Here is a 24,627-nt window from a genome sequence, read left to right on the forward strand (position 1 = left end):
GCACCCCACGTGGAAGCCACTAGGCGGATCTTAGTTAAGCATAGAATGGCCATGTCGCTCCCCTGCTGGAAACCTGAAGTAGCTTCCTGCTGTGCTCTTCCTCCCACAGTCGTAGGGAGTGAAGCTCTTTGGGAATCTCAGCTCAAATCCAGGCTCCTTCCCAGGGGCCTTGGAGGCATCAGGAAAACTGCTCTCTCCTGGAGGGAAGGGGATGGCCCTGCTCTCTTCCAGCTATGCCCGCAGCCTGGGGTCTCCTTGCCCAGGGGCCTTGGGCAGAACTTCTGGTTCCACCAGGCTGGCCCCTGCCAGTCAGGGCGATGGAGGCTCTGGTGGCCTGGCAGAGCCTACCTGAGCAGGCCCAGGACCCCGCGGTGAGGCTGGGTCCCGGGGGCCCCTGCCTGGCACGGCTCGCCGCTGAGCAGGCCCGGGGCTGCCCCGGGTGGGGCGGGGCCCCCTGGGCGTCCAGAGAGCTCGTTATCCCATCAGCCCCGGAGCCGCACCTGCTCTCCTAGTCTCCTGTGATCTCAATTAATCCGTCCTGCCCTGATTAATTAGCAAGGTTAATTATGACGGCTGCTGCCGCAGAAGCTTGGGGCGGAAGGCCCAGCCAAGAGGCCCAGCCTGGGAGGGGGAGCTCCTCCCTCTGACAAAGCCCCTGCTCCTGCTGGGGGCCTGGTGCCCACCCTTCACAGGGTCAAGGTCAGGGACCTCGGCCCAGTCCCAGCCACACAGGCAGCCGTGGAGCATCCCCAGAGATGGAACGAGGCCCACGGCGGTAGGTTTGGCTCCTCTGGCCTGACCAGTTAGGTCACATCTTAGTCCTGCCTCTGCCCCGTTCGAGGACCACCCCCTAAAGGACCCTGGAACTCCATCCCAGCAGGGACCCCTGGGCCACGCTTGCCCTGCTGTCTTCAAGGGTGAACCCACCACCCACATCCTTATCTGCCTTCTCCAGACCCGAAGGCCCCGGTGCCTTGGGGAGGGGCCTGGAGCAGGACTGAGAGGCCACGAGTGTGATTGCTGTGGTCAGGCCCCTCTCCTCAATAACTGCCTCATGGTCTCAGCGATTCCCCACCCTCCTTCTAGCACCGTCCCCCGAGCCCAAACCCTCGGCTGAGCACCAGAGCGGCAGACACTGGCTCAGGACCACCCAGGGGACTCCAGCCTCTCCCTGAAGCAGGGGCTCCAGAACCCCTCCCCGACCGCCCTAGACCTCTGAGCCCTTCCCCATCCAGCCTCCCGGCGCCCCAAGGCTCTGCTCCTCTGAGCTTCTGCCTTCCCCTGGAGCCAGAAGAGCCACCAAGCGGGGGTGGGACCTTGACCTGGCACAGCCACCCTGCCCCACACTGGTCCACCGCCACCAAACTCCTGAGCACGCCTCCGCTCGGCACCTATCCATTATCCTCCTCCCCAAAACGTGATCCATTATCACCGCCTGCGCCTGGCAAAATGTATCATTACCTGCACCCTCGGCACTTCCCAGATCAATCCACTTCTTAAATGTAGTAATAGAGAAGAGGATTAGGTACTAGAAAACTCATTATGAAAATGGCGTACTCAAATTCTTTAAAGGTGATATTTCATAAAATATACCCGGCCTGCCGCGTGCCTCAATCATTCTTTTTAATAGCTCCGTAGCAGCCAGAAAATAAAGTATTCATGAAGATTGAAGAAGATGATCCCATGAACTTCAATTTAATTGGTGCAAATTAAAACGATCCATCTTTCCGTGCTGTCCGTCTATCTCCAATCATCCCCACGCGGCACGTCCGGCACCCTGATTACAATTATCTTTTAATAGGAAAACTTGTCAGTTTTTGTGTGATTTACATAAGCTTGAGCAAACTTATGGGTATCAGATAGGGCCTTGGTGTGTGATTTCCTCTCCCCGGCTCCCTGGCTCTCAGGAAGGCCAGGGGGCTGGGGGAGAGACAGGGTCTGGGCAGGAGGCGGGAGAGGCTGGGACAGATACGTGGCCTCCCTGAGTTTGCAACGTGGTCAGAGCTGGGGCTGCGTGAGACATCCACGTGCGCTGCATCGGGTCAGCCCCTGGCCACCTGCTTCCTCGGGGACTGTGGCTGCTGGGTGCAGGACCAAACCTGGCCTCTTGGCAGGTATCGCTGTCTCTCCTAAGGCCACAGGGCACACCTGGACCTCCCATTCGGGGTCTCTCCTCACTGTTCCCTCCCCACCCCCAACCCACACACATGGCGTGAAAAGCCCGTGGGGACAGGTAAACTGACATTTGCCAGGGACGAGAAGCCAGAAGACACAGTCAGTGTCTCGAACAGGATGGCAGTGGACGGAGCATAAGAAGAGAGACTTGAAGGGAGAGGAAAGAAGGAAGAGGAAAGGTGCTTGGGTCCCCCAGGGAGTATGTGATGGGGAAGACGTCGATTTTAATTCAACAGAAACCACTGGCCGAGACCCAAGCAAGGTCCAGGCGGCAGTAAGCCGTCGTCTCAGACTGTCTCAATAAAGATGCAATGGCTGGAAAGAGGGAGGTGAGGGTGCCACTCACAGCTGAGCATGTTCGTTCATTCATTCATTCATTCAGTAAGAATTATCGAGTTCCTGCTAAGTGTCAGGTGCTGCAGATCAAGCGTGAGCAAGGCCAACCCAGCACCCACCCTCACAGGCTAAAAGCTAAATGTGAAGACAGACAAGAATGCAAGCAGTGATGACACAGACTGATAAGAGCTGCGATGAGAGACAGCTGCGGCCTGCAGGACCCGGGGCGTGGACCCCACCTGAGACGGGGAGTCTGGGAGGACCCCAGAGTTGCTGATGCCTGGCTTGAGACCTAGAGGCTGGAAAGGACTCAGGTGGATGTGGGAGCAGAGTGGGGAAGAGTATTCCCAACAGGGGGACCGACGTGCAAAAAGGCCAGAAACCCACGACATCCGTGTCCCATAGTGCATCTGATGGAGCAGAGAGGGCGAGGGGGCTGAACGAACAGGGAAGAAGCACCTGTAAGCTGGGACACCCCTACGAGGGTGGGCTTGTGTAGTTACGATTTCTTTTTTATTTACACAGGGAATATGTGATTACATTCTCACTGTAAAAAGAAATTTTAGCATCACTAAAAAATTCCCCCAGCCTACCTCCAGCCCCCACCCTGTACCTCTTCAAAGCTGACACTTGCCAGTCTGGGGTATCCTTCCAGACTTTTCTCTCTGCCTTCACCTACATATGAATCTATAGAAATAGAGAGATGCCTTTGGTTTTGTTTCTTATAAAAAATGGTCTTTCAAGAAAAAAAAAAACAAATAATTGGAAAAACGGTCTCTCATTGTCCATGTTTTTCTGGATTTTGCTTCTTTGACTCAGCAATGCCTGTTACTGTTATCATCATCCTCTCAAGGGAACTGTTCAGCACAGGCGTCAGCTGGTGTGACAAGTAGTGAGCTCCCCGTCCTGACTGTGCTTGGCGCCATCTGGGTAGCACCTGCAGCCCCGGGTGGATGAGAGTGGCAGGCTCTGCAGTCAGTTCCGACGGTGATACCTCGGGCAGACCCCTTCCTGTCTCGGAGCCTCAGTTTCCTTGTCTTTAGATGGAGAATGAAGGACCTGCCTAGCAAGATGTGGTGAGAACTGAGTTAAGGTCCCTAAAGCTGTGAGCATGGGACTAGGTGCATGGCAGGGTCTCTGTACATGCATTGACTACGATGGGGACACCTACACTGTCCAAGACCAGGTTGATCTGAGCCCCCCAACCAAACCTTTATGTGCCTCGGACCCCCCAGCCTGAGGCCCTGTGTCCTGGGAGACAGAACCTTCCCCTCCCCTGCACTCCCTGAGGTCAGGGCGGAGGGCGCAGCAGCTATCAGCCTGACCCTGCAGGCTCTCCCCATCCTACCCCCCAGCTCTTTGGCCCCATGCAGGCTCCGTCTGCCTCCCGTCAGAGGTCCTCAGCTCTGGACCCTCTTTCTTCTCTCCAGCCATCCTCAGCCATCAGGAGCACATAGTAGGAACAATAAATATTGTTTGCTGGCTCAAGTCACCCTTATTCAGGAGGAAAAAACCTTACCAAGTGGAATCTGGAAATTAAACTCACTGGAAGTTTTGTCTTGTTAAGGAATAACGAGAACAATATTTCTTGAGCAATGTTTGAGCACCCACTAGGTATCAGACACCACACTCAGCACCCACACCCCAGCTCACTGAATCTCCACAAAGTCCCAAGAAACAAGTTCTATTATTATCCCCATGAGTGTATTAACTCATGAGGTCCTCATGACCACCTAATTCTTAGGCTAAGAATGATTACTATTGGTCAGGATTGGATAGGCTATGCTGCAATAACAAACAAATGCTCAAATCTCAGAGGCTTAAGACAGTAAAGGCATATTTCTCACTCACAGGAAGCCCAAAATGGGTTTGTGGTCCTCGTCCATCGCGTGGCTATGCAACACGGAACACGTGGCTTGCTGAGGTCACGGAGGCAGGAAAGGAAAGTGATCAAGAAAGCACCTGGGTTCAGATGGCCCCTCTTTGGAAAGGGTGTTTATGTGTGATGAATCTGGACTCAGATGGGATCTTCCTTCATAAGACTTTCATGCTAATGTGCTGGAGGTGCAGTTAATGTTGGGGTTTAAGATATACTTAGGGGATTTGAATCTCTGGACTGACAATGTGATAGCCAGGTCCTGAGCCTCAACAGACTCCAGCACCTACAATCTGATTTATTGGACTTACCACACTCAGCTAAGATGGAGTTGAAGAAGGACAACCACCACACCATGGAGCCTAGAGTGATTACAACTGAAAGTGGGAGGATTGCATCCAGCATCCATGTGGAATCTGAGCCTCCTCGTGACATAGAGATGCAATGGACACAACCAATCCAATGTCCACATAGAAGAGGTGGCATTGGATTGGGAAAAGTGGACATGGTGGCTGATGGGTATGGGGAAAGGCAGGAAGAGATGAGAGGTGGAGGCGTCTTTGGGACATGGAGCTGCCCTGGATGGCGCTTCAGAGGCAATCACTGGACATTGTAAATCCTCACAGGGCCCACTGGATGGAATGGAGGAGAGTATGGGCCATGATGTGGACCATTGACTATGAGGTGCAGAGGTGCCCAGAGATGTACTTACCAAATCCAATGGATGTGTCATGATGATGGGAATGAGTGTTGCTGGGGAGGGGAGAGTTGGGGTGGGGGGGTGGGGTTGAATGGGACCTCACATATATATTTTTAATGTAATATTATTACAAAGTCAATAAAAAAAATAAAAAAATAAAATAAAATAAAATAAAATAAAATCAATTCAGAGACTGTTTCGTAAATTCCTTAAATTGATTTTTATTTGCAAAGTTTTTGAAATCAACATATGATGAATCCCAGAATATCAAATAAATGTGCATTGCATAAAAAAAAAAAAAAAAAGAAAGCACCTGGGATCTTAACTGCCTCAGACCAGAAGTGACAAGGGCCACTCTACTCCCAGTCTAGTGGCCAGGACTGGTCACATGCCCCCAATCTAACTGCAAGGGAGGCTGGAAAATGTAGGGATTACATGGGATACCTGGTGAGCACTGAATATCCTGCCACTGCACATTTGTAAAACAAGGGTACCCAGGCCCAGAAAGGTTAACTAATTTGCCCAAGTCACCCAGCCAGTGAGTGTTAGTACCACTTGTTCACACATGTGGACATATTTGAAAGTTCAAAAACTCATTCACGTTTACCCATGTGCACAACAGCACCCACATACGAGGAAACCCGTGCTCCTCCCTCCCTCCTGCTAGGTCAACACCCCTGAGTTCTGCCTGCAGGGTGTGAGGAACTTGGCCTGGGGCCAGCAGCCTCCCTCCTCTGCCCACCCCCCAGCACCAGGACCTCACCTGCTCCCAGCACCAGGACCTCACCTGCCCCCAGCACCAGGGCCTCACCTGCCCCCCAGCACCAGGACCTCACCTGCCCCCCAACACCAGGGCCTCACCTGCCCCAGCACCAGGGCCTCACCTGCCCCCCAACACCAGGGCCTCACCTGCCTCCAGCACCAGGGCCTCACCTGCCCCCCAGCACCAGGGCCTCACCTTCCTCCAGCACCAGGGCCTCACCTGCCCCCCAGCACCAGGGCCTCACCTGCTCCCAGCACCAGGGCCTCACCTGCCCCCCAGCACCAGGACCTCACCTGCTCCCAGCACCAGGGCCTCACCTGCCCCCCAGCACCAGGACCTCACCTGCTCCCAGCACCAGGACCTCACCTGCCCCCAGCACCAGGGCCTCACCTGCCCCCAGAACCAGGACCTCACCTGCCCCCAGCACCAGGACCTCACCTGCCCCCAGCACCAGGGCCTCACCTGCCCCCAGCACCAGGACCTCACCTGCCCCCAGCACCAGGGCCTCACCTGCCCCCCAGCACCAGGGCCTCACCTGCCCCCCAGCACCAGGGCCTCACCTGCCCCCCAGCACCAGGGCCTCACCTTCCTCCAGCACCAGGACCTCACCTGCTCCCCAGCACCAGGGCCTCACCTTCCTCCAGCACCAGGGCCTCACCTGCCCCCCAGCACCAGGACCTCACCTGCTCCCAGCACCAGGGCCTCACCTGCCCCCCAGCACCAGGGCCTCACCTGCCCCCCAGCACCAGGGCCTCACCTGCCCCCCAGCAGCAGGGCCTCACCTGCTCCCAGCACCAGGGCCTCACCTGCCCCGCAGCACCAGGGCCTCACCTGCCCCCCAGCACCAGGGCCTCACCTGCCCCCCAGCACCAGGGCCTCACCTGCTCCCAGCACGAGGACCTCACCTGCCCCCCAGCACCAGGGCCTCACCTGCCCCCCAGCACCAGGGCCTCACCTTCCTCCAGCACCAGGGCCTCACCTGCCCCCCAGCACCAGGGCCTCACCTTCCTCCAGCACCAGGGCCTCACCTGCCCCCCAGCACCAGGGCCTCACCTGCCTCCAGCACCAGAGCCTCACCTGTCCCCCAGCACCAGGGCCTCACCTGCCCCCAGCACCAGGGCCTCACCTGCCCCCCAGCACCAGGACCTCACCTGCCCCCAGCACCAGGACCTCACCTGCCCCCAGCACCAGGGCCTCACCTGCTCCCAGCACCAGGGCCTCACCTGCCCCCCAGCACCAGGGCCTCACCTGCCCCCCAGCACCAGGGCCTCACCTGCCCCCCAGCACCAGGGCCTCACCTTCCTCCAGCACCAGGACCTCACCTGCTCCCCAGCACCAGGGCCTCACCTTCCTCCAGCACCAGGACCTCACCTGCTCCCAGCACCAGGGCCTCACCTGCCCCCCAGCACCAGGGCCTCACCTGCCCCCCAGCACCAGGGCCTCACCTGCCCCCCAGCACTAGGGCCTCACCTGCCCCCCAGCACCAGGGCCTCACCTGCTCCCAGCACGAGGACCTCACCTGCCCCCCAGCACCAGGGCCTCACCTGCCCCCCAGCACCAGGGCCTCACCTTCCTCCAGCACCAGGGCCTCACCTGCCCCCCAGCACCAGGGCCTCACCTGCCCCCCAGCACCAGGGCCTCACCTGCCCCCCATCCTGGAGGAACCACCAGTGCAGCCCAGACCCCCAGCCTGGGCAGGGCCCGGGAGTCACCCACCCTATGATGACACCAGACCCTGCCCATTCCAGCAACATCCGTCTGCCTTGAGAAGGCTAAGAATTTGCTTCAGAAACTGTGACTGCCAGCGAAGAAGGATTCTGGGACAATTTTTTCTAAAACATAAAAATTATAACAAATATACACAGTGAATATCTCATATCCAAATATTTGCATATACCCACACTGAAATACACTTGAAGGACCTAGACATGTGGGCCTGCGTTCGTGCTCATATCTATAAACCTGAATTTGTTCATGGAAAATGATAGCGCAGTCATGCTTTTTTGTATGACCAGAGTTGGAGCTGACATAAAAATAGGGGGTGAACTACTCTTCAAAATTGTCACGTTCATGAGAAATAAGAGAAGACCAACACTGCCAAAATTTGAGAAGACCAAGGAGACATAATGACTCGTTGCAATGTGGGACCCTAGAACAGAAAAAGAAAGGGCATCATGAAAAACACTGGAGAAATTTTTTTTAAAGTCTGTAGTATAATTAACAGTATTGTACCAACGTTAATTTCTTTCTTTTAATAAATATACCATGCCTATGTAATATGTTAACATTAGGGGAAGCTGGTAACAGATATATGGGATATATAGGAACTCTCTAATATATTTGCAACTCTTCTAAAAAGTTTATTTTTTTGAACAGTGATCTGAGAAAATGCCCCAAACAGGGAGCCAGGATGCCCTTAGGTTACACTACAGCTCTGCTAAAACACTTGTCATGGACTTTGGGCAAGTTGCTCCTCTTTTCTGAAGCTCAGTCCACAAACAGTATGAGAAAGTTGAGTTAGAAGTCCTCAAAGCCCCATTCAGCTCTATCATCTTGTCATTCACTCTGGATACAGAAACACATAACTAATTGAAGCAGATACACACACTTACATTCATACGTACCTACCTTATACCCCAATGCACACAGACATATGTACACAGACACACACACATGCATATACACATGCTATATGGATAATTAGTATAACCTGCTTTTCTTAATTCAAACTGCAAATATAGTCAGATCCTTTTTATTTTTCCCACTAATAACTTGTCTCCAGGTGCCCTATTAGTAAACCATCCAGCCTTTTCCTCCTGAAGCACCTTCTGCTCCCTCCCCCGTAAACCAGCAGACTACCAGAGGGGCCCAGCTGCTATTACTTCTCTCCACCACATGGTGCTGCTTTTGCAGACTGGACCTGCACAGTTTGGTAACTGCACTTGCCTGCTGCTTCAGCTCTCAGCCCAGAACAAGTGAGCACCTGGGTTAGACATTTTCCTTCTCACTCCCAGGCTCAGCCCTGACCCCCAAAACACAGTGCCAAATCATGTTGGCTGGGACCAAAAGAGCTTCTTGCATAGCCATAAGCCATGCCCAAACCAGCTCTCCTCCAGCGCCAAGGCTTTGGTGAGGCTGTTGTGTTGAGCTGGTGTTAGAAACTAGCTTCTTCCTTTCCTCAGGGCAGCTGTATTTGAGGGGACTCTCCCACTGAGCCTTGGTCAGCTCTTTCTGGTCCATTCTGAAATATCTCCCCAACTGAAACTCTTGGAGAACAGAGGCTGGGAACTTAATCCCTTCTCACAGATAAAGTCTTGGATTCCTGGCTCCTGTCTGTTGGTTAGGGAGTGTGGGAGGTGGGTTTGGAGAATGAAGATGAGGCACTCTTGATATGGATCCCAAATAGTAATACCTAATACATACTGAGTATCCAGGATGTATCAGGCACTTTTCTAAGCGCTTTACATACATTAATTTCACCCTCCTCCTGGTGTTTCTGCGTGATGAAACTGGACTCAGATGGGATCTCTTTTCATAAGACTTTCATGCTACTTTACTGGAATTATAGTTGGTGTTGGGGTTTAAGATATATTTAGGGGATTTGAATCTCTGGACTGACAACGTGATAGCCAGGCCCTGAGCATCAACAGACTCCAGCTCCTACAATCGGATTTATTGGACTCACCTCACTCAGCTAAGATGGAGTTGAAGAAGGACAACCACCACATCATGGAGCCTAGAGTGCCTACAACTGAAAGCAGGAGGATTGCATCCAGTATCCATGTGGAATCTGAGCCTCCTCTTGACATAGAGATGCAACGGACACAACCAATCCAAGGTCCACAGAGAAAAGGTGGCATTGGAGTGGGAAAAGTGGACATGGTGGCTGATGGGTATGGGGAATGGCAGGAAGAAATGAGATGTAGAGGCGCCTTTGGGACTTGGAGTTGCCCTGGATGGTGCTTCAGGGGCAGTCACCGGACATTGTAAATCCTCCCAGGGCCCACTGGATGGAATGGGGGAGAGTATGGGCCATGATGTGGACCATTGACCATGAGGTGCAGCGATGCCCAGAGATATACTTACCAAATGCAATGGATGTGTCATGATGAAGGGAGTGAGTGTTGCTGGGGGGGGAGTGGTGGGGTGGGGGTGGTGGGGTTGAATGGGACCTCATTTTTTTTTTAATGTAATATTTTTACAAAATCAATAAAAAATAAATTAAAAAAAAAGAATGTTAAACAGGAATGGCCCTGATGAGGCCAGTTTCTAAGATGGCCCCCAGAAATCCCTGCTTCCTGGCATTCATACTCTTGTATAGTCTCCTCCCTCTGAAGATGGGCTGGACCTTGGCTTTGCTTCTAAGAAGTAGAATATGACAAAAGTAATGGGCTGCAACTTCGAAGATTAGGTTATGAAAAGACTCGTTTCTCTCTTGCTCGCTGTGATGATAGTCAGTTGTCATGCAGTGAGTGGCCCAATGGAAAGGTCCACATTGCACCAAACTGAGGTTGGCATCTGGCCAATAGCAGTGGGGCCCTCAATAACAGAGAACTCATACAGGTACAGAAGGGTCTACACAAAGAATTAGATATTTTTTTGGTTGTTGTATTGTTTTGCCTTCATTGCATTAACCAAGATTGTGTGGCTAGTTTGTTGCAATGTAAATTTCAGAGTTATATCAGTGCTCTGGTGTATTAGAATATTTTAATAAATATTTCAATTATTCTATAAAAAAAAAATGTTTCACCCTCCTCATAACTTTATGTGGCAGGTATTATTATCTTCATCTCCTATTTTACAATGAGAAAAACCTTAAAGGTGAAGTGACTTAACCAGGGTAATATACCTTAAGTAAGTCTGCAGTTGAACTTGGGCAGTCCTGGAGTCTAGCTCTCGACCACTGTTTTATGGTGCCTCCAGAAGCTCACGTGTACCCTCTTCCCCAACTGGGTCTACATAACCAAAAGGAATCACTCTCAGGCCTTTTCCCTGAAGGCAAAGTAGGTAGTTCCACTTCAGGGTGGCTGGAATTTCCATCCCTAGACCAGGAAGGGGAGCCATTATTTTTGAGTAGCTTCTTCAGGAAGCCCTTGGTTGATTGTTCTTAACAGGAAACCCTGCTACACCTCAGCTGTCCACACTCAACATCATGAGCCATGTTCACACACAGAGGTTTTCAAGGTCCAGACCACTCTTTTTCAGGTGAGGGGGAAACAAAGGAAAAGAAGAAGGAGAGGACAATTCTTGCCCTGGGGTTCTAGAGAGAAGTAGGCGCATGTTGTGGAGCTGTTGGAACCCTGGGGGTTCCCCTTTACTGGCTGAACAACCTCTTCTCCAGCTGCAGGCAACATTGGCCCCTGAGAGCTCACAGCTGTCCTCTCCTCTGTAGACTTGCCCTCAGCCAAGTAGTCCTCCTCTAGAAGCTTATACTCCCTCACTCCAGGGAGTGACTGACTGACATGGGGGTTGAGAAGACCTGGCCCCACACTGCCAGGGGACGAGGAGTGGGACCTGTTCAAGCCCTGGCCCCGAGTCATGCAGCTGCCTTGAACCACCTTGGAGACCCTGAGCCCACTAAGTGCCTCTTTGCATAGCACTGGCCCCCGCCCCCATGCTCCCTGGGACCACTACAGCAGGACTGGCCATGGCGCTCTGGGAAGGTGCAGCACTTCCCAATGGACCAGCCGCTGGGAACAAGAGCTGCCATTTTCAGCTGGTCCTGCTGGTCAGTCACTGTGGACACATCCAGCCTTGTCCTTTGCTTTGTCAAGGAACAATTCCATGAGTACCAGGGGAGCACAATTGGAGCAGCCTTCCTCACAGACTGCTTGGATGACACAACAGGCAAGTTTGAGACCTGGGCCATAGCTGGGCAGGGGCGGCATCACAGCCGGGTGTCCATGCGTTATTGGGGGGCCCAGGCTGCCATCATAGTCTAAGACATCACCAGCACAGCTATGTTGGCTTGGGTGAAGAAGTGGGTGAAGGAGGTACGGAGTCAGGCCAGCTCCAACATCATCATCACACCCGCAGATAACAAGTTGGGCCTGGCCAGCAAGAGAGCCATGGACTTCCAGGAAGCACAGGCTACACAGACCACAAGCGTTTCCTGTTCATGGAGACATCCACAACGACCGCGATGAACGTGGGTGAAATTTTCATGGCAATAGCTACAAAGCTCCCCAAGAACAAACCCCAGGATACAGCTGGTGCCCCAGACTGGAACCGAGGTGCACATCTCCAGGAGAACGGCCCAGCGGCCGGAGCCAGTGGCCCAATGCCCATGGTCCCCACCTCCTCCGCCTGAAAGACCCAGCTGGACTCTAACCACCCACATTTAACAACTCGGGCACAGCTGGGGTGGGGGGCAGGTGGAGGGCTCCACCATGATTTCTCCATATAATTGTGATCATAGGCCAGAGTGGGTTATTCTACCTCCACCTTTCTATACAAATGCTAATTCAATTTTAAGTCTTGAGTGACTTTTTTTTTAAGATTTATTTATTTCTCTCCCCTTCCACCACCCACCCCCCAGTTGTCTGTTCTCTGTGTCCATTCACTCTGTGTTCTTCTGTGTCCACTTATATTCTTGTCAGCAGCACCGGAAATCTGTCTCTCTTTTTGTTGCGTCATCTTGCTGCATCAGCTCTCCGTGTGTGCGGCGCCATTCCTGGGCAGGCTGCACTTTTTTCATGCTGGGTGGCTCTCCTTATGGGGCACACTCCTTGCATGTGGGGCTCCCCTACACAGGTGACACCCCTGCATGGCAGGGCACTCCTTGCACACATCAGCACTGCACGTGGGCCAGCTCACCACATGTGTCAGGAGGCCCTGGGTTTGAACCCTGGACCTCCCATGTGGTAGGCAGATGCTGTATCCATTCCCTAAGTCACTTTTTTAATAGATAATAAGGGAAGTAGACTTGACCCAATGAATGTCCACCTACTACACGGGAGGTCCGCGGTTCAAGCCCTGGGCCTCCTTGACCCATGTGGAGCTGGCCCATGTCTGGTACTGATGCGCGCAGGGAGTGCTGTGCCATGCTGGGGTGTCCCCCGTGTAGGGGAGCCCCACGTGCAGGAGGTGTGCCCCGTGAGGAGAGCTGCCCAGTGCAGAAGAAAGTGCAGCCTGCCCAAGAATGGCGCCGCACACACAGAGACCTGACACAAGATGATGAAACAAAAAGAAACACAGATTCCTGGTGCCGCTGATAGGGATGGAAGCGGTCACAGAAGAACACACAGTGAGTGGACACAGAGAACAGACAACTGGGGGGGAGGGAAATAAATAAATAAATAAATCTTTAAAAATCAATAAATAGATAAATAGATAATAAGATCCCCTGCCCTTTCCACTCTCCCCTTCCTCCCGCTCCCCCACTTTTCCTTCGCTGGTAGTAGCCACACGCTCCTGCCCCCCCCAGCCTGCAGACGAGTGCAGGGGGCGTGGAGCAGTGACCCTTCCTTTCCTGCTTGCTGAAGAGCAGGCTCAGCAAGAGCATCCACATCCCAACCCTGGGCTCGGTTGCGGGTAGTGGGGTGGCCTGAGGGAGGGGGCGGGGAGGGGAAGCTCTTCCCCTCAGCTGGCTGTCATCAGTTGCAGCCCACCCCCCTTCACAGCAGGGAGAGACACCACCTTACCACGACGAGTCATCACATGCGTGAGTGTGGCAGCCACCCCCTCCACCCACCCCCTTGGCCACCCTGACCTCTGGCTGTGAGCCCTCCTCTGACCAAATCACGATGATGAGTATTCAGGGGGGTGGGTGAGGGGGGGAGTGGGAAGGAATGGAGCCAGCTTTTGCTGTATTTTGTATTGTAAGTTTCCTTCAGCCTGTAACCCATCAGTATCTTGTCACTATATCAGCCGAATTTTTAGGACTTGGAGTGGTCCTAAATGATACTGCAGGGACAGATGCTGGACATTATATATTCTGCCATAACCTACTGAATGGACTGAGGGAGAGTGTAAACTACAATATACACCATAATCCATGCAGTGCAGCAGTGCTCCAAAATGTATTCACCAAATGCAACGAATGTGCCACAATGATGAAAGAGGTTGTTGTTGTGGGAGGAGTGGGGGGCTAGGTTGTGGGGTATGTAGGAACTTCTTATATTTTTTAATGTAACATTTTTTGTGATTTATGTACCTTTAAAAAAAAGACAATTTAGTTTAAAAAATTAAAAATAAATAAAAAGACAGAAAAAAATATATCAGCTGATCAAGCAGGAAAAAAAAGGAAAATGGAAAATCACAAGCATTGGTGAGGATGTGAAGAAACTTGAACTCTTGTACATTGATAGTGGGAATGTAAAATGGGATAGCCATGTGGAACACAGTTCAGTGGTTCCTCAAAAAGTTAAACACATAATTACCATATGACCAGCAATTTTATTCTTAAGTATACGCCCCCAAAGAATTGAAAACAGGAACTTAGAGAAAGAGTTGTACACCAATGTTTCACAATATTTTTATTCACAATAAGCAAAAGCAGGAACAACAAATGTTCAATGATAGATGAAATTATAAACAAAATGTGGTATGTCCATACAATGGAATATTACCCAACCATAAAAAGAAATCAATTTCTGATACATGCTACAACAGGAATAAACCTTGAAAACATTCTGCTAAGTGAAGTAAGCCAGAAACAAAAGACAAATATTGTATGATTCCATTGTGGTAGTTTGGAGCTATGTCCCCCAGAAAAACATATTCTTAAACTTAGCCCATTCTCTTGGGTATGAACACGTGTAAGTAGGACCTTTAGATGATGTTAGTTCAGGTAAGGTGTGGCCCAGGCTCTGTCTTAATCCCATTACTGAATACCTTATAGGAAGGTCACACAGAGAGATAAAAGCCATAGAGGGAACAGCCAGAAGCTGAAAGTCAGTGAAACCCAGAAGAGAAGGGAGAGGCTGCCATGTGCTTTGCCATGTGGTGGAGGAGCCCAGGACCAAGGATCACCAGCAGCCAGCCCAGAACGCCGGTCTTCAGGCAGGAAACATCGCCTTAATGATGGCTTGATTTGGACTTCTTCTAGCCTCAAAACCATGAGCCAAAAAGTTCCCATTGGTTTAAGCCAACCTATTGCTGGTATTTGCTTTAGCAACTAGGAAACTAAAATGCCACTTATATGAAACATCTTTAATAAGCAAATTGACAGAGACAGGGAGCTTAGAGGTTAGCAGGGGTAGGAGAGGAAGAATGAGGAGGTATTGGTTAGTGGGCACGGAGGTTCTGTTTTGGGTGATGAAAAGTTTTAATAACGGAAGATGGTAATGGTAGCACAACATTATAAAAGTGATTAATGTCACAGCATTACATTTAGAAATGGTTAAAACGACAACTTTTATGTGATACATATGTTACTACAATAAAACAACAAAAGACCAGGGCCCCTGGTCACCTCCAGTGGAGACGATGCTACGGTGCATTTCATGCTCCGGGGCCCCCTCGGGAGGAGGCTGAAGCTAAACTCTAGCCACATTCTTGCTTAGCTCCTTCCCCGCCAGACCCTGCTTCCCCGACTCCCTTTCTCCTGAGCACTCTCCCTCAGCGCGTCCTGTGAACCAGAACACGCGTCTAGCCTCGGCATTCAGGGACTCCCACCCAAGAGGGCACCGACGTCGCTGAGAAGCTCAGCGGTGGAGTGGTTAGGAGCCCCAGCAGCGAGGCACTGAGGGCAGCCGCTTGACGCTGCTCCCTCGCTGGCTGGTGGCGATGCGGATTCCATCACAGGCGGTAAGTGGAGACTTGACAGTCCCTAGCATGCTGTCGTGATGCAATCTTCATCAGTCGTGAACTAAGACCGAACACAGGTAAAAGTGGATGTGCTTCTCATGGTACTCAGGTGTCAGTGAAGCTTCGGGGAAATAACAACTATAAGAATAATAGAACTGGGTGGCTGTTGCTGAATGCCACCGATGCTTTAAAGAGAGACGATGACAAGCTCAATGCACAATCACCAGTTCAAAGTGAAGTGTGAAAACCAGAAGTTGTTCTTGGCAGCGTTTAAAGAAACCCTCATCTCCTGCAGCTGGAGAGTAGACAGAGCTGCAGACGAGGCTCAGGACCTAATCATAAGAGTAATGGAACTTCACAGATGGTAAAATTACCAACCCTGGTAATCATCCTATGCCAAACGCAGGGTTTTGCTATGAAGAGAGTAGGATCCAGACTTGGGGTGGGTACATCTGAGAAGATGCACTTGAGAACTTTGAGCCACAGATGTCCCCTGGACTCTGAGGTCTACAAGAACAGCCCACAAACCCCCTGTTGGGGAATAGGGCCATCCCCTTGGTCAAAGACTATGCTCAAAGAGGCAGGTGTCCTAGGCATGGTCCTGCTCGGTGTCTGCCCCCCACGTCCCCTTCTGGCCACCAGGTCTATAATAAGGATCAACGTGAAGCATTACCCAACTAGGCAAAACCAATTTGAACTACTAAGGGAAGAGAGGGATGATATTCCAAATACAAGGGAGTTTGTTGGTATGAGAGCACTCTCCCATAACCCAGGATTTAACATCCTGGCAAGGACCCTAGAGCTGTTGGGATGGCTCTTAGGAGCTTGGACAAAGTGATGGCCCTCATTAAACAAAGATACCAGAGCTACCTGGCCAACTATGGAGCAGGGGATCGAAAGGCTCCGAGAAGAAGGCCTGCTGTCATGGAGCCACCATATAAGATCAAAACCCACCAACTGACTATATCCCTCGAGGGTTCCAGCAATTGCACTTAGCACGATAATAAGGAATGAGCTGGTGAGGGAGCACCGGCATCTTTAAGGAGCTCAGTGGCACTGTCCTCAGCCTAGGGCTGTTGTCGGAGGTGCTATTACAGAACCGGTCTCCGTGGTGCTATGCAGATGATGAGAGTCTGGAATAGCAGAGGACAGGTGGCAGTGCTTGGCTGCCAGAAGGAAAGTAGACATAACAACCATACTGGGCAGAAAGGTCCAAATGGCGGCCAGAGGGTCCCGGTGTTCCCAGGGCTGCGAAAGATGGGCACCCTGGGGATAGGATAGAGCCACGTGTTCCTAGGGGCAGGATCTGATGAGCAGCCAGCAAGGGTGTTGGCTATAATTTTTAAAAAAGACTGTTTATATTAAAAAAGAAAGTGAGAAGAGGCTGGTCCCCAGGGGGCAGGGTCCTGTAAAACCACAGCAAGTGTTTCTGGTATTGATTCCTCAGTCATTCCCCCAAAGGGACCCCCAGCCATTTACTCAGGTAACTGTAATGTAACTGGGGAGTAGAGAACTACTCAGGGTGGCTGGATACAGGGCCCAACTTGACACTGGTACCTAAGGACCCAAAGAACTATCACAGCCTCTCTGTTACAATAGGGTTACATGGTGGGCATGCAATGAGTGGATTACTGGCCCACCTTGTTTCATAGAGGGTCTGCTGGGTCGACAGGCCTCCCAAGGATCCTTTCCTTGGTTTCAAATGTATCGTCAGCAGTCAGCAGAACCCTCATCTTGGCTCCTTGACCTGCAGAGTAAGAGCTAGTAAAGTAAAAAAGACCAAGTGACAGCCCCTGAAGCTGACCCTCCACCAGCCAACATAAAAATAATCAAGAATAATATTTTATCCCAGGGAAAGCAGGTATCAGCGCCACCTCAAAGACTTAAAATATTCAGGAGCTACAGTCAGCATCAAATTCCCTTTTAAAGCACCAGTCTGGAAAGGAGGCAATTGGTAGACCTCGGAGAAAGGGTGCCAAGTGTGAGGACTTAGCACTGTACGAAGGTCCCCCAGAGGCCATCCACTGCAGATGTGATGGGCAACGGGGAGGACAGGAGGTGGCCTCTGCCCTCAGCCTCCCTGCCCAGTGCTGGAAGAGAAGGACTTGTGCAATGAACTCAAGAGCAGAGCGGTCCTCATGGCAGGGCCAGGGCCACATCCATGCCCCCGGCCTGAGCTGCTTCTCACCAAGGCTGCTCCAGCTTCTGCTGCAGCTCAAGGTCAGAGCCGCCAGCCACAGAGACCAACACAGAGCACGCCTGACAGCCCATCGCCCTTTGTCATGGCAAATTGATTGCAGGAGACCATTCCATCTTGGCGAGGGTAGGAAATCCCCCTGCCTGGGATGGACACATATCCCAGCTGTGAGTTCTGCCTTCCTGCCCAGCCCACTCTCCAAAGCCTCACAGAGCATCCTGATCTTTAACTGTGGGATCCTGCATAACACTGCCTCAGACCAAGGGACCAACTCTATAGGAAAGGAGGTGGGATGTGGGGACTTGAGCACGGGACCCTACTGTGCACCACTCCTTCCAGAAGCTACCAGCCTAACAGAGCAGCGGGACAGAGGGAGGGGCCGAGAGTGATCCTCGCAGTGGGATACGTGGGCTTAGCTGAGGCACCATCCTAGAGATGACACTTTTTTTTTTAACATTACAGTGTTACTTTTTTTTTTTTTAAGATTTATTTTTTTATTTATTTAATTCCCCTCCCCTCCCCCGGTTGTCTGTTCTCTGTGTCTTTTTGCTGCATCTTGTTTCTTTGTCCGCTTCTGTTGTCGTCAGCGGCACGGGAAGTGTGGGCGGCGCCACTCCTGGGCAGGCTGCACTTTCTTTCGCGCTGGGCGGCTTCCCTCACGGGCGCACTCCTTGCGCGTGGGGCTCCCCTACGTGGGGGACACCCCTGTGTAGCAGGGCACTCCTTGCGCGCATCAGCACTGCGCATGGGCCAGCTCCACACGGGTCAAGGAGGCCCGGGGCTTGAACCGCAGACCTCCCATGTGGTAGACGGACGCCCTAACCACTGGGCCAAGTCCGTTTCCCGAGATGACACTTTTAGGTTGTGATGTGTCCCTTAAACCAGTCACTGCATGGTGCCGGGTCCCCAGTAGATAGAATACCTGAGCCTGGGAACCGAGGGGTGGACGTAGGAGCAGCCAGGCTTGCCGCTCCTCCCAGTGGCCAGCTTGCACTTCCATCCCCACCACTTTGGACTCCATGATTCTAGAGGTCTGGGCAACTGAATTAATTGTTTGGAGTCTCAAATTTTCCACCAACTAAATGAGAGTTAATAACACATCTGATCATGAGGATTCAATGAGACAGTGTTTGACAAGCTCACACCCTGTGCCATTCAGACACATGGCAAGCAGCATTGAAATGGCAACTGCTCTCATCACCACATTGACATCATTACCTTGGAATGGGGTAAGAGTCAAAAGAGACTGGAGGGAAGCAGATGAGGCTCCAAGGATTAAGCTCCCGCCTACCCCTTGGGAGGTCCCTGGTTTGATTCCCGGTACCTAAAGAAGAGAGCGAGCTGATACAACAGGCAGACACGGCACGCTGACACAACAAGATGACACAACAAGAGACAATAGGGAGGGAAAACATAATAAGAGACACAATAAAGCAGGGAGTGGAGGTGGCTCAAGCAATTAGGTGCCTCCCTCCCACATCAGAGGTCCCAGGTTCAGCAGACAGTGCCTCCAAAAGAAACAAGGAAGACGAACAGACACAGGAAGTGCAAAACATTGAGGAGGTGGGGAGAAATAAATTAATTAAATAAATCTTTTTTTAAAAGAGAGCATGAGAAACTAGGAGTGAGGAGGTCTTCCAAAGTATAGCCCTGTTTTGGCACCTTTCTCATAGGACCACCAGGGAGTCCTTCTACTTATCTACTTTGACGTCCTCATGCTGCAGACAAAGCCTGTTTTTATTCTCAAGGCAAAGAAGATCTACTTCTTCAACCCAAAAAGCCCCTCATGAGGCCTGAAGAACATTTTCAGGTTTTCCCCTCCCCTAGCTTGTCCTCCTCTGGTGGGGCCCCACCTGCCATCTTGAGAGCTGGACTCTGAGAGGCCAGGGGCCCCCAAAACCATATCCCCTCTCCCATCCTAGGAAAGCTCCCCCCCACCTCACCCCCACCCCCAGCCTCCATTTCATTATCGCAAAAGATTTCACTGGAGCTGCCAAGAACAGATACTCAGAAATAAGTATGTAAATCCTTTGTAAATATATGCTAATTACTTATTTTTAATTATAATGTAAATAAGTAATTACTGAATAATTTTAAAGTATTTACATGGGGGTGTGTGATTTAGACACTAACTTGTTATAAGATATAAAAACTATAAATTATACAGTAATTATGACCCAATTTACATGCTAAGGCCAAACACAATTACGTAGCAAGAAAAATATAAACAATCAGGTAATTCCACAGTAGTTACTGTGTAATAACCAGGCTGTTTTCTTTCCTGAGTCGACAAAGTAAGTCTGTGCATTTGCCCCAGATTCGGGGAGCCTAAGGAGGAGGTGCTTTTGGGAAATCGAAACTGCCTTTCAGGAAAAATGTTAATCACAAAATAAGGGGAAAAAAATGTCACAATTAAAAGCTAAGGATCTTGTCAGGGGGTAGGAGGGTCACGGGGTGCAGGAAAGCCCACGCCAGGAGCACGGCCCCAGGCGCTGCAGTGCCGGCTCCCTGGGTGCCGCGGCCCCAGCCGCCCCCTGCTCGCACGCGACGCCTCAGGCAGAGCAGTCCTCCCGGCTCTCCCAGCCGTCCCACCGCTGCGCCCGCTTCCTCACACACTCTTCCTGCCCATCCAGCACCTCTTCCCGCCAGAACCCTTTCCCAACCAGCGCCCCCAGACTGGGCCAGGACCCGTCCTGGGCGCCCGCATGCCCGCACCCCGCTGTCTGGACGTGGCCTGTCTGACGGCCAAGTGTACCGCCCCCCGGGGCCGGGCGCCCAGGCCTGCCTTGCCCGCTGCTGGACCCCAGCGAAGAGGCACCTGGCCTTCGAGACGGTGGCATCTGGTGTCGGCGAGGTCTGGGTTCAAGCTTGGTCCAGACCCCTTCCCAGCCCCACCCAGGTCCCCCAGAAGTCCCTCGGAGCCGGAGCCTCACCAAGGGAAGGAAGCCATTCCGCGGCTTGACAGGAACTCGGGTCTGCCCTCACTCTCCCGTAGCTGAAACAGCCCTTTGAAGAGTATTATTCTCCCATTTTTGAGTCAAGGAAACCCAGGCTCAGAGAGGCCATGTCTTAACAGGGTCAGAGCTCCTGAGCTCCTCAGCCCTCTCCTCCCCCTGCTCTGGGTCTGAGGGGTGCTGACACCCGGGTGTCGTCAGGCCTCAGAAGAGGGTGGACAGCTTGGACAGACACCCTGGACGAGAGCGACCCTGCGAAGGCCCCAGGCCCAAGGCCACGACAGCGCCCCTGCACTGCCTGAGAAGGGGGAGGGCCTCACAGAACTATTGAGCTGGGATCCCCTAAGAGGATGTTTCTCAGGTCTTGCCTGAGTCCCACTGAGTCAGAATCTCCTGAAGTGATTGTTAAAATGAAGATTCCTGGCCCTCTGGAAGTGCCAACAGATGCAGAACAGCCACAGGCTGGCTGTGTGACCTTGCAAAAGCCACTTCCCCTCTCTGAACCTGCCACCTCACCCAGGAAAGGGACCTCCAGCCTTTGCCAGCTTACTAGGTCAAAGCAATGGGCCGATAGGATGTGAAGGCCCCTCCTCACCCCAAGTCCAGCCGGGCACACAGGAGATGCTCAACAGCACACCGCATTTTAACTGAGCACCTGCTATGTGCCAGGCCCGGCCCTCTGGCCTCCCACCCCCACCCAAGGCCAACGAGATGGGCAGGGTCTGCGCCTCGTCCCTGTGCTCCCGGGCTCCTGGGTGCCAGGCCGGCGGGGAGGCTCCTCGACCCTGCTCGGGGTCAGACCCGGCAGCTGTAACCACGGGCCAGTGTCCTCGCCTCTGGGGGTCTCCGTCAGGGGCGCCTGGCTGCCGACCACCCTTCCTTCACCAGCACTGACGCTCCCACCCACCAGCAGTTGTCACACAATTTAGAGCCAGGGAGATGGGAGAATCTATATATAGATTGGGGGCGCCTCTTTGTCCTCCTGCTCCTGAGGCGCGGTCATTAGTGAGGATTTAAGGGAGGCCGAGTGAGGCCTGGGGTGGAGGGCCCTGCTGACCGCCGGCTGCGGGAGAGGAGGCCATCTCAGCCCTCCGCCTGCTCCCAGCTGTCTGAGAGCTCAGCCACCCAGGCAGGGCGGTCTTCCTTTAGTAATAGCAAGCATAACCACCCCAGTTATCTGGAAGCGCTCAGGACTTGGTGAAGCCATGGGATTAAGGCCAGGGAAAGGCCTTCTTTCACCGGTTCTCATGAGGAGGCAGGCACAGAGAGGGTCAGTGGTTTGCCAAGATCACACAGCCTGCACAAGTGAGCCTAAATTTAGTCCCAGTGACTTTTCTAGCCACGTGTCTCATATCTCCGGTACCCCAAATGAAAAGGGACTCGGGCAGAGGGGGCTGACTCAGCCTGGCACGGTCCAGGCCAGGGCCAGCCAGCCAGCAGAGAGAGGCCTTGGCACTGGCCAAAACCGCGGGGACGGAAATTGGCACCATTACAGCACCGTGGTCCCTCCCGCAGTTACTTCACAGCCGAGGAAACTCCCTGGGCCCCTGGGTAATATTTTTTTATGGCCATTGTCGGGTGCTATTCATTTTATTACACTTCTGCCTGTTATTTCTGTTGTTGGCGCATAAGCAATGTGGTCAATTCCCTTTTACGTGCCCCAGCATTTCAGATTCATCACCAGCCAGCGTGGCGCTGAGTGGTTACATGGTAAAGTGTTTGGCTAATAAAATGCATAAAGCAGGGATAGGAAAATCAATGCCTTTGTTAATAACACTTCGCCATCTTTCACGCGGTCTACCAGACAGGGCTGCCCACTGGAGCCGGCGCCAGAGGTACAGCACAGGGTGTCTGCCGCTGTGGCCAGGCGCCAGCTGGCCCTGAACCTGTGCCCTCAGCCTCCCGGGGCAGAAGCCTGTCAGAGGACTCGGGGCAGACGCTACCAGAGCACTGATTCCCTCCCGGTACCTGAGCTGGAGAGGGAGGGCTGAGAGAGAGGCATCATCCTGGGTTCTTAAGCAAGTTACTGCACCACTCTGACCCTCATTTTCCTCATCTATAAAATGGAGGCAATAATAGCTCCTTGCCCCGAGGGCTTTTGTGGGGATTTGGGGAGATAATCCTGTCACCCATGTAACACAGGACACAGGCATATAAAGACTGGGTGGGCAACAGATGTGGCTCAAGCGATTGGGCTTCTGTCTACCACATAGGAGGCCCAGGGTTTGATTCCCAGGGTCTCCAGGTGAAGGTAAGTTGGTCCATGTGGTGAGCTGGCCCACGCAGTGAGCTAGCCCAAGCAGAGAGCTGGCGCAGCAAGATGTCACAACAAAAAGAGACACAGAGGAGAGACAATAAGAGATGCAGCGGAGCAGGGAGCTGAGGTGGCACAAGAGATTGAGCACCTCTCTCCCACTCCAGAAGGTCCCAGGATCAGTTCCCGGTGCTGCCTAAAGAGAAGACAGGCAGGCACAGAAGAACCACAGGGAATGGACACAGAGAGCAGAGAGCAAGCACAAAAACAAAGGGGTGGTGGGGTGGGGGGAGGGAGGTGGGAAATAAATAAATCTTAAAAACAAAAAAAGACTAGGTGAAGGGTACTGTCATCCGCGGCCATTTGGGGGTGTCCCCCAGCCCCCAACCCCTGGAATGGGCTGAGCCCTAAAGTGAGCACGTGTCCCAAGGCACTGGCACCACCTACCCTAACCCCAGAGCCAGCTGCCCCTCTCTTGTTCATCGTATTCTTGACCAAACAGTTACATCATCCACAAGGTCATTCAGCTTCTCGCCTGGACACGGCCTGCGTTCCCTGCTCAAACCTCCACCCTCGCCTGCCTCTCGCTCCTCTCGGCATGGCATCCCGGCTCTGCCACCTCCCTCCAGCACCGCGCCGGCTCCCTGGTATCAGCCCTGCTCCTGCCGAGCTCGGCTCAGCAGGCCTTTCCTCCAGGAGAGCCACCCAGCCCCACGGGTCAGAGGCGGCACAGCCGTGTGTTCCTGCCTCTAGGACAGCTCCGCTTCCTCCTGCCTCGCTGCAGCCCCGTGTCCCTTTGTCTGTCCTCTCCCATCCTCTGCCATGTGCTAGTTCAATTCTGGCCATCGGAGGTCCTGTTCTTTGCTGGATCCCCAGCTCCTAGACCAGCACCCAGCACCGCGGAGACCCTGTCAACATCTGTCCCAGGACTGCACCTGGGCTGGGCCTGTCTTCCCGCATCCGGCAGGGGTGCCTCAGGGCGTGGGCTGGGCCACCTCCCAGCTGCGCTCCAGGCTCCCTGACAACCTCCCTCAACCCTCAACCAACCACGAGGCAGCTACAGTTACTCTTCCCACTTCCCGGGTGAAGACTCAGAGCCTCAGAGAGGCCAAGGCCCTGGCTTTGGGTGCCTCGGTCCCTGAGTGCCAGAGCCCAAGAGCAGGACGTCCCAGCCACCGGGCTGAGCCATGCTGGCAGAAAAAGGAAGGGGAGGGAGCCGTGGGCATCCTCTCAACCGCCCGCCCCACAGGCACCTGTCTCCAGGCCTTGGACAAAACGTTGCCACTCTGAGCCCCCAGTTTCCATAGCTCCGAAGAGGGGACACTCACCAGACCATCCAGGAGCTATTGGGAAGAATGAATGGGAAAACACAAATAAAGCCAGGGGCCTCTGCTATCACCCCTGGGGGGAGCGGGGGTCTGGGAAGGGGCAGGGGAAGGGCTTCCCAGCTGAGGGCCCAGCTTGTGCGACAGCTCGGCCTGGGGCAGAACAGGTGAGTTTTCGCTCCAGTTCCCTCAAGCTGGCCGGGGCTCCCCGAGGCCTTTCCTCCCCTGGGGAACGGGCTCAGGAGCTGAGCCGCAGCAGGGAGAGGAAGGGGGTTGGGGAGGAAACCAGGTCCGTAG

The 24,627-nt window shown here is 53.0% G+C and overlaps 1 pseudogene; it reads left to right on the top strand.

Annotated features, from left to right (window-relative positions):
• Positions 1-11,497: 11,497 nt before the first annotated feature.
• LOC101431988 (ras-related protein Rab-5C pseudogene) lies at positions 11,498-12,160 on the top strand (annotated as a pseudogene).
• Positions 12,161-24,627: the final 12,467 nt, after the last annotated feature.

Source organism: Dasypus novemcinctus, chromosome 8 (genome assembly GCF_030445035.2).
Source record: "Dasypus novemcinctus isolate mDasNov1 chromosome 8, mDasNov1.1.hap2, whole genome shotgun sequence".
In the NCBI taxonomy this organism is placed as follows: domain Eukaryota; kingdom Metazoa; phylum Chordata; class Mammalia; order Cingulata; family Dasypodidae; genus Dasypus; species Dasypus novemcinctus.